The sequence below is a fragment of the Convolutriloba macropyga genome, chromosome 9 (genome assembly GCF_964194025.1).
Source record: "Convolutriloba macropyga chromosome 9, txConMacr16.3, whole genome shotgun sequence".
Classification (NCBI taxonomy): domain Eukaryota; kingdom Metazoa; phylum Xenacoelomorpha; order Acoela; family Convolutidae; genus Convolutriloba; species Convolutriloba macropyga.
This window is the reverse complement of record NC_134476.1, coordinates 8,501,692-8,511,396: the sequence shown is the minus strand read 5'-3', so window position 1 is coordinate 8,511,396 and position 9,705 is coordinate 8,501,692.

Sequence of the window (9,705 nt, the reverse complement as noted above, 5' to 3'; positions counted from 1 at the left end):
GTACCTTTTCCAAAATTACTTCTCTTTACGGGTTTAAATTCGGGAATATCATATTCGATACTTTTATCATCAAAAATAACATCCTCACCCTCATATTTATCATCTATTTTCTCGATATAGGCTTCAAAATCATATAACGTACGAAATCTCATATTGGTTTATCGCTTCACACCTTTAATAGTGAGATTGACGATCAAATCAAAAACCTATGTGTTCTTCATTTTATCTTTGATTTCACATACATTCTTCTTGCATATTCTAGTTGATTTGCCTTCAGCTAATCTGAAGAACCCACCCAAATCAATATCTTCATTTGCATTTCTTTTGCGGTTTTGTCGTTTGCTCATGCGTAGAAATTGACCTACATCAACTTGGCTTTTTGAATTTTGTTCGTTGCCTTTCAATTATTAGGAAATAATTTATTCAAATAAAGTTAACAAAATTTAAAATTATTGTCAAGATCAAACTAAAATAATATATCCTGCTTCCTAAGAAAGTATCATATATAACAATTTAAAATAATTGATATTCTTCAAATGGTGATCAAATTTCAGATAATTTACAATTCTCAATCCATTGGCAACGGCTCTATAGATAGATTTTTTGATATCTGCAACCAGTGGTTCAAAATCATTAGGCATATTAGAATATCTCTCAGATAATTCGTTATTAATTTTTATTTTATTCGCTTTAATTAGAGTGAGATGTTATGCTAACTTCTCATAATTATCACCAGTATATCTGTTATTTAATTCATCAATGATATAAAATAATCTCTTTTCAGCGTACTTCCTTCTATTAGTATACCTAGTTTGTCTTTTCTTGAGTTTGGGTTTATTGATAAACATAACTCTCTCACAATCATCACATTGCAACATATTATCACCATATTTCATCAATCTAGAACTGCCGCAATAACTACATTCATCGGTTTGTTTATTAGTAGTATTTTTTGTTGGAGTAATATTTGATAATTTATATATTTTATTATTATTAATTATAAATCGTTATATTTGACTAACCTATAATATTTATTATTAACAAATATTTTCCTTTAATATGTTGAAATGTACCATCATCTAATTGTATTACTTTTTGATTTTTATTCAAATTTATATTGTTTTTAATTTCGTATCTTTCTCATATAGATTTTGGCTCGCTAGTTTTAAACCATATTTGATTTTTATGGATAATATAATTTTCTACTAGATGCGGTGGTAGTTTTTTATGATTTTTGTATTAATTGTAATCATTTAAATTAGAATATTTAATAGTTTTTAATCTTTGAATAATTATACATGATAATCAATATTATTTACATAATCAAAATCAAAATTAGCATTGTTCACAAGTTCAACAAAACTATCATATTTGTTCGAAAAATAGATTAACGATTTATTGCTATATATATATGTGAAAGTAGTACATTTGTTATCTTGAAATTCGTCACCATTTTCGCTGTTGATATCAGATTCATTACTGGACTCACTGCTAACATCAGAATCATCAATAAAATCAATATCAGATTCGTGTATAGATTCATCACTACTAATTTCACTATCAGAATATACAGTTTCAGAATCATTGGGTGAGATCATTTACAATCAAAAAATCTTCTGAAGTTATTATTATATTTTTATCTTTATTGATAATAGTATAAATTAAATCAAAATAATTAATATTATCGTAATATCTATCTACTAGTAACCATTTCATAAGTCTTATTGCTTCATATCCAACGTTCCATATTCCAATCCCAGTTCCAATTTTAAAACCATATTACAACTTTTTTTTTAAAAATGGTTTTAATAAAATTTAATTTCGAATCTTTTAAAATTAGCAAAGTTGATGCAATTAAATTTAAATTTGATTCTCTATATATCTGCATAACATCCATGCATATAACTCATAATTTTAATTCTGCATATTTAAACATCTAAATTCATATAGGTATTCTATCAGAAATCTTCTGTTACAACTTCTACTCATTGTAGCGTAATTCATAATAACCTCATCTTCAGTTAAGTCAGCTTTTGCTGACAAGTTGTTAATTTTTTCGACTTTGGGTTTTGTGGGGTTATCATTTGTAGTGTTCCGTCGTCTAATTCTACTACTGATTGAGTTTTGATAGTTTTGTGCTGAACATAACTTCATATCTAATTTGCAAAGATTTAGGTATTTTTTGTTTCGAACATGATCTTATCATCATGAATTATGTTTTTTTCGTTCTCAAATCCTTTGCAAAATTTATTGTTTATGTATTTCATTTACTAAAGAACAAAAATTTGAAATTAGTTTTCTAAATTTAGTTTTGCTATTTTTCTATCGTTTTCATCTAGTGTTAATTTTGATTTCTTCAATGTTGATTGGTTATATCTTTCAGGTAAAATTTTAATATGATAACTCGGCAAAGTATTATGAATTATTTCTGTTATCATGTATAGCTTATTACTCCAATTTGTAGTATCACCTTTAGAGAAAGTTTTATCAGTATCAGCTGTTCTAACTAAGTCTCCTAATTTAAGTTTTGTTTTTTGTTTTTTCCTTTTTATCTTGTAAGTTGTTTATTACTTTCTTTTCATTAACTAGATCAGAAGCTTGAAATGGTGTCATCCTCGTTGAACTGTGAATTCTGTTGTTATGTTTTTTTATTATTGAATCAAGAATATCAATCCAATTAGCATCTCCATTTTCAAATATCGGCTTCTTCAAAAGATTTCTTATAGTTCTGTTGAATCTTTCGGCAAAAACTGCGCCTTTCGATTATATCTAGAATACTTTTTATGTTTTGAGATTTCAAGTAAGATTCGAACATTTTGTTTGCAAATTCTTTTTCATCGTCAGTTTCCATCATTTTTAGTTTTCTTTTTGTTTCAGTCAGGATTTCAGCAAATGCGTCGTTAATTGTAGAAGCATATTTATCTTTCAAAGAACTAGTCCAACCATAATTTGAAAAATTGTTAATAACAACTAAATTGTAACGATATCCTCTATTATTTTTCACACCATAATCAATGAGATCTAACAAATCTGCTGAGCAAGTATCGTCTATGCTTTTAACAATAGTTTTATTAGTTGGGTAAACTTTTTTAGGAGCTCTATCATAAATTTCATCAATAAAAATCTTGGTTAAGTCTTTCTTTTTAATTTAAATCAGAAATAAAATATAGTGCCCCACCAGTTGTTAGATCTCCAATTTTGACTCCTTTCCCACTTATACCAAATTTACCAGCTGGCATTCCAGCACTCATGAATGCTTTTTGGGTTCTCACTAGCTGCAGCAGCTCCCAATTGAGTAGCTACCTGTAAAGTTCTACCAGGATTAGCAATTATTCTTTTCCAACTGGTTTTAACACCTTAATATAAACTCCCTTGAAGAATTTTTGATTCCTTCTCCTTTCATTTCTAATTGTTCAGGAGTCTACTGTAAACTTTTGATTTTTTATAACCACAGTGTCCTTTAGATATAACTTAACAGTTCCACTCATATGACAATAAGGCCTATTAGTAGCACCGACTCTTCCACATGCACATTTTGAAATTTCAAGAAACATAGACACGCTCGTCATTTATTTGGTTAAAATCACAGACTTATTTCTGTTGCATATTGCACAATGTCCTCTAATGATTATTTTTGTTCTTTTGGTTTTTGGACTGAATTTTCAATTTGGGATTCATTGGTAGTTTGTAAATTATGACGGCCGGCCAAGCATTAAGATTCAGTCATTTACTAACTGAAATAATACTTATATGACTCATAATCATAAACTCTGTTTGTTTGAACAACTAAGTCATGTTCGTGATAATGAACTCCTTTTGCTCTGTTATCTTTTGCTATTAACGGCTGAATATTAGAGTAGTGAGCAGATTCTACCAATTGATCTATACTTGTTAAATCGAATGAAGATAATGGTTTAACATGATATAATTCTATAATATTCCAATTCATATTCGGAGTCATTGAAAGTTCGATGAAATTTTCGAATTCTGAGTAACTCATCCCTAACAAATCTTCAGTCTTATCATTTTTAGATGTTACTTGATTTAATGGCGGTTGCCAAAGTCTACTTGTTAGATTTTTTGCGAGTCTGAAGTTAATATCAATTGATCTTCTATTCTTCTCATATTCTCGCTGATATGTTTTTATATACTCATGATTGTTTTCTCACCATTCTAAACTATATTTTTTCTTATGCTCTGAATTGTTTTCTCTCCATTTTGATTTCATATTGTTATCACATTCTCGACAATTGCGTCGCAAACCATCTTTTGTACTTTGATTTTAAATTCATTAATCGATTTTACAACTTTGCATTTTGTGCATTGTTTTTCCATCTTTTTTTAATATAATAACTAAAATTTCAATCGATTTCGTCATATCTTGGCAATTCACGCATAGAAGGTTCAAATTCTTGCTTCATTGGTTTTAAATTTATATCTATTTCTTTTTTGAGTAATGATTTTCTAATCGATACATTTATTTCACGTTTGCTAAAAAATTAGTCAATTTTTTTAGTCGTTCATTACTAATTATGTTCTCAGCCATGTTACCAAATATATATTCAACACTAAGCTTTGTAGCATTCATAATCTTCTTTTGATTAGTCAGATAGTAATCATATATCTTCTTCAGCTCAAGACCTTCTTTTTCATCAATAAATTTATCCATTAATGATTTTTTCAAAACTTTTTCATAATCAACTCTGATTTTATTAGCAAAAGTTCTCAATCGTAGATAGAATTCTTTTAGTTTTGAAATATACTCATTTATAACTGTAAAAGCAATAGAGATTATCAAATAGCTTGCACCTATAACTGGTACGCCATCTACAGCACCAACACCTGTTGCCGTCAACGTTATGCCCGAACTTATTCCTAAAATTCCACTTACTCTTCCTGCTAAAATTGAGATATCTTTCTTCGTATTAAGTGATCTATATTTCTTCTTATATTCCTCTGCATCCTCGATTAGTTTTTTAATTAACCATTCATAATTCAGTTTTATATAATTACATTCAGTTTTATATCTGCTTCGATATCTTTGTTTAAATCTTTATAGGTATTATTCATTTAATAGTTTAAAATCCAAACTGTTTTCTATATGTTTCCGATAATCAGAGTAAGCAAACTCTCCATTGTTAACAGCTTATTCAAACATATTATTTGATAATAAATTTTTCATAACTAATTGTAGTGTTCTCTTATCATTCCATATAATGATTGTTTGAGTAATATTTTTATTTTCTTCAAGTTGTAAACTTGTAATAATTGGATCAAATTTCAATTCAAAAATAGTATCATTTTCGTTCGCATTCAATACTTGATTTGTTTTCTGATAATCAATCATTTTATCATTCCTGAAAATTTCATGGTAGTTATCCGTTTAAATATTACAAATCTAGTTTTATCCAGATTGCAAATATATTAATTTGATTGCTAGCTTGACAATTTATTAGATCACCATTTGAAACTTCAATAGGATTTTGAAATTTTGTGATCGCATGACGTTGATTTATCGGTTTATTAAAAGTTGAAATAACCGAGCCATTAACTAATACTGCAATATGTATAGCAGATTCGTTTGGGCCACCAATTCCTCCACGTATTATTCTTCCAGATGATAACATAATAATTTCTGATTTAACTTCGATAACTTGTCTTTTACTATCTACATAAACTTTCGTTGCAACATCATTATCATCAATAGGATTTTTTAAATTTGTTATTCTTGTACCGTTCAAATTATTAATAGTTCCAACTTCCTTAATATATAAAGCAGGAACATCTATCTCTTCAATTGTTGCAAGAATAGCACTTTCACATTGTAATCGCCAGAAGAAATTGAAATGATTAGTATTATTGACAACTTCATCACTATCGGCAAATGACCAAGATTCTTTTAATGCAGAAAACTTTTGAGATTGACTAGTTTATTTCCAAATACCAAGACCAACCTGTTTACCGATACTATTATTGACACCACGCTTAATAAATGTAATCTTATAAGTTTTATTTTGTACTAATTCGGGAAGATTTTTTTTGGAATATGCCTTGTGAAACTATTAATGCCAGTACATTTATATTTTTCATATTTTGCACCTAAAAACGATAACTCATTAACAGTGTAGCTTGAAGTATTATTGCCACCGTTGAATAGAAATTCATCATATTTCAATCTAATGTTTATCAAAAATGTGTGGTGATGCAAAAATTTTTTCCAGCTGGTATTTCAGAACGGATGTGAATAAGGATGGGTGAAGATAGCGGCTATTACATTGTTATCAACATATGATTTACAAACTGCGTCTTTTTCATTTTGTGGGTAACCAATATTTGTGATTTTGTTTCCATTCAAAATATTTTCTTTCTTTTTTCTTACTAATGTGTTATCGCTATCAATATGCTTCTTAGTGACTAGGTCAAATTCATTAGTTGAATTATCACTATTAATAATTTTATATTGAAATTTTAAATCTATGTTTTCATTTATTTGATCAGAATTATTTAGCGCTTCAATATATAGAGCAGCTATCTCAACTGTTTCATTTATTGTTAGAGATGCAAGATCAAAAAAAGCGTTGAATTCATTAATATTAATATGTGTTGCAGTTGATTCAGTAGGTTGGAAATCATTTGTTAAAATATGTTCGGTACCATTTTGATTTGCAAATCCAAATTTAGATTTCTTTAGTGATTGTGAGCGAATTAAAAATCGTAGAGTATATTTAAATCCAATATTTACGTTAAGATTTTATATATGAATTTGTGCTGCTTTCGCATTTGGGCCAGTAACTTTAAAAATAGTATAGGGTATGCCAAGAAAACTGTTATCAGGAAAAACTTCACAAGTTGCATTAGTTCTACCCGTTAGATGAATTTCTTATAAATTATCATTAACAAATTTACCTGCAAATGTATGTTCTAGTTATTTTCGTATTAAATCTGGATGCTCATTTATTGATCTTTTAGATCTACTATTCACTTCTTATATTTTGTTATTCAATTGATAATTAACATAACTAGTAGTTGCAAAAGCTATATCTTGTCCGATTAAGTTATTTGCAAGATAAATATATTCGTTTTGAAAATCTTCATAATATGGAACTCTCATTGAACTACTTTCATCAACTTTTATTCATATATTGTTTCATTGGTAGCGTTATTGTTGTTGAAATAAAATCGTGGTTACCGCCATCAATTGAATCTATGTTATAATTTGTTTTGTTATAATTTATTATTGATATGTTGTCTTTAACATATTTTGTAGTGGCTAATTCAATAATTTTACCACTTTCTAAATTTTTAAGAGATACATAATCATTTGTTAGTGGTTCATATGTTGGAATTATTAGTAATGTACTTTCATCAACATATTTTTTATTGACTGCATCAAAGTCATTGATAGGATCGAGTAAGTCTTTAATTTTATATTGCTGTTTCATATCAATATCTTCTTCCATATCAGATTCAATATAGTTTGCTCGAACATAACTCTTGCTAACCCCTATAGTAATATCATTGCTTCCATTATATACCACTATTCCAAACTTATCTGTCATTTATTATAGTCATAACAGTTTTTTCGAAACTATAACCATTATTCATTAGGAAAAGAAAATATAAACAATAACTAACACAATTATGTTCGTTTACGTTCTGTATTGCATTAGAATTTGCATAAGATTCACACCTTAAACCATCAGGATTGTTTTCAGCTAATTGATTAGCTTTTTCGTTGGAATTTCAACACAGAAGCTATCGAAATAGCTCGAACCGTTGAAGGCAACCCAGTGAGTTCCGCGAGTTTAATCATCTGTCAGGTTTAAGATACCTTTTTTTGTTGTAAATTTATCTGTTCCGATATATATACTAAAATCTTTTAATCCAATGTTATTTGCAAATTCTATTATTTTCTTACCAGATGTTGATTTATTTTTTAAGTTATGTTGTTTCATAAATTTATCCATTCAGTTAATATCAAATTGACGTTGGCCATCGCTTGATACTGAAATGATTGTTTGTGATAATCATAATTCTGTTGCTTGACAGTTATTACCAACTGCGTCATATCGTAATCTAAATTTAAATTCAATTGAAATTGGTTGTGCGGAAGGATGATCTTTTTGTGCTCTGAGATCAAATACCTAAAGGTTATAAAGTTCTTTAAAATCTTTAAATGTAGTGTATGGTGATCCTTCACCTTTAATATAGTCTTTGTAAAATTTTCAAATTTCCTTGAAGGGTTCATTATACTCTTTTCTTCCAAGATCTACCTGATATTCATGTTGGGGATATCTAGCAGATCCTATTTTACAGGAAGCTTCAATCACATCTAAATTGTCAAATATTGCATTATTTTGCTCTTCATTCGGTCCTGTTCTTTCTGCTGATTGAAAACCTACAATGACATATATTGCAATATCAATACCAGATAACGAACCTATCTCCATTCTCTATTTATTATTTGAATTTACTGGTTTTGTTGATATGATCCCTGAAACATGAGTTTTTTGTATCATTTTTGCTAGGATATGCTCATTAACTAGAGATATATTATCAGAAGATGGTGTATCATGTCTTTTCATACCAGACAATATCTTTAATTTCTAATTTGGCAACATTAGCGATTGTACGATATATACTATTCTCAATATCTGCATGTTTCATTGTTAAAGTATATCCCATGCCATACTTTATTTTTATCGAGATGGGCTTTCTATTCAAAAATATCCTTCAGATGGATCCTAGTGAAAATTGTACCTTTTTCTGGTGTACCATTGAGTAACCTGTTTCGTTTTGTAGTATCATTTGCATCTGATGGTTTCTTTTTATAGTCGACCATCAAATCTCCTTCTTTATGAGATAAAAGCTTATACATCAAACTCACAATATAGTTTCTTAACATTATCAATAGTTTCTAATATTTTTGATCCAAATGATTTTAAAGACATTTCTCTGAATAAACTAACCCCAAACAAATTATTTGGTTGTATAGCATCATTCTGAACATATCGTGTATCATCTGAATTTTTAAGAATTTCTATTTCTAGTTCTATGTATGAATCTCAGTGAAAGGAGAACTTCCATTAACAGCTGCCATTGAAGTTGGACGACATGCAACAAAATCTGATTTAGATTTTGTTTTATCAATTACATCAATTCTATCCAATTGTTAATTTTCTGATGTAGTGATTTCTGTAAATTTTTCTGCCATTTTTACTAACAAGATTAATGTCTTATGAGTTCTTACAAATCCACCTCCTGTTTGTTTTCTAAGTTTGTCATAATTTTTTTTGGTTAGTTTAGTTTTTATTCTTGGTTTCTTAGGTGTAGGTTTTGTATTTGGTTTGGATTTTTGTTTCGGATCTAGCGTCATTTATATATCAAAAAATCTTTTTCACGTGAAGTGTAAATTCTCTTAATTCACCATGCATTTCAACTCGATTTCCCTTACTATACACAAACTAAAAATCTATACTATCTAATTTCTCATTCTATATATGTTTATGGAGAACTAGGCTAGGTTCGCGAACAATTTTAGCACCAGGAACTTTTTCTAAAATAATGGTGAACAAAATGTTTGAAGGTAATCCGTTTTTTAAAGAACAAACAATACAATCACAACAGAGATGAATCCGATGTATATCATTGAAATTATATTTGTTCTTAGAATATTGAATGGACTTGATATGATTTTGGATTCAA